Below are 1702 nucleotides of genomic sequence, written 5' to 3' on the forward strand. Positions count from 1 at the left end.
ATGACCAAGAATTGGATGTACTGTTCGATCCATTCATATATCAGGAAGCATCTTTTGGGTTTCTCATATGAGTGGGGCAGAGACTGGCTGGCTGTTCACCAAAGCTGTGTCCTGTCCTTCCTGGGCTCACAGTTGGCCTGCATTTCCGAGGCTCTGCTGCAGTTAGATGAGCCATGTGGCCCAGTTCTAGTGAATGGAGTGTGTGGGGAAGTCCTGCGTGCAACTTCATCACCTGACTCCCAAAACCCTCCCCTGGGGGCCCCTCTGCGCTTCCTCCCTTTCTCTGGCTTGAGGCAGATAATCATGGTAGTCTTGGAATCCTTGGTGCAGTTGGTGAAGCCATTAGTTTGAAGGAGACTGTTTTTTTTAATTCTCCCCAGAGTGGAGCCATTCATCTATCAGGACACGTTTTAGGCTGCTGTTGTGAATGAGCCCTTATGCATTTTGGAATTTTGATTGTGCAGCAGCTGGTAGTACATTCACAAATACAGACAGAATCCCTGCCTCTAAGGGACCTCACACTCTAATCTGAGAGATAAACATGGCACAGTGTGATAGAACCATTAGTAGATGTCTGTTTTGTGGGACCACAGATGAAGACTTGTGGAAAGCCTCAGGGAGGAGGATATACTTAGACTTAAAGATAATAGGAATAAACCCTATGAGTCCCCAGATCCTTGAAAGATCAGAACCCCAAGTTAGAACTTAAGGCTTGATACAGAAGCCTGTGATGGGGACATCTATAAAATTGTGACTGAGAAGGGCCATGGATTTACCTGTCGTATCTTATGATGATCTAGTGATTTTCATTTAATGTTATTTTCATATATGGAAATTCATTTATTCTTGCAATAACCAAGGAAGGTAGCAGGGCAGGAATTATTGTGTTCACTTTACAGATGGAGAAACCAAGGCCCACTAAGTGTGAGTGACTTATCCAAGGATACATAATCAGGAGAGCTGAAGTAGTGTGCTAACCCAGAGGGGCCATGTCAGAGGAAGTATTCGGAGTTCTAGAGTAAAAGAGAATCAGCTTAGAATCCTGTTCCTGGCATTTACTATCTCAGTGACCTTTGGCCTCATCTAACCTCAAGCAAGAATGCAGTGAAATAAAGTATTTTAACGTGTGCTGGTGCTGGCGTCTTTCCTGTGTAGGGTCTGAGTGCAACAGATTCTCCATGCCTTACAGTGAGGTAACTCTTGCAATATTCAGTCTAAGCAAAATGTAGAGATTTCTACCTAATCGTCATTATATAACGTCTTTGTCAAGCAATGCCATTATTTACTCATTAGCATCACAAACAACAAAAGATAAAATTATGATGCCTCTAAAGCTGTTGTCTGGTATAGAACACAACTTTTCTGAGGCACTTGGATCAGCCCAGGGAGAAACACTCCATATCAGAACAGAAGGATATGTTCAGCTTTTAGAAAATAGAACCCGTTCTTTGAATGATTTCCATAGAGATAAATACTTTTTGTGCATTTGGGGGGATTCCTCCTAAATCTCCCAAATTCTCCCTTTTTCTTCTGCTTACTATTCCTCAGAATATTAAAAGGAAGCTATTTCTAAGATTTTATCATCTGGTTTTAAATTTTAGTCTTTCTTAACAAAATTAAATCATTCTCATCAAAAAGGTACCTGTTACTCCTAAGCAGAAAATATATTCTTTTATAAATTTTCACATATAAATTTATTTAT

The sequence above is a fragment of the Propithecus coquereli genome, unplaced genomic scaffold (assembly GCF_000956105.1).
Source record: "Propithecus coquereli isolate 6110/MARCELLA unplaced genomic scaffold, Pcoq_1.0 Scaffold48, whole genome shotgun sequence".
In the NCBI taxonomy this organism is placed as follows: Eukaryota; Metazoa; Chordata; class Mammalia; order Primates; family Indriidae; genus Propithecus; species Propithecus coquereli.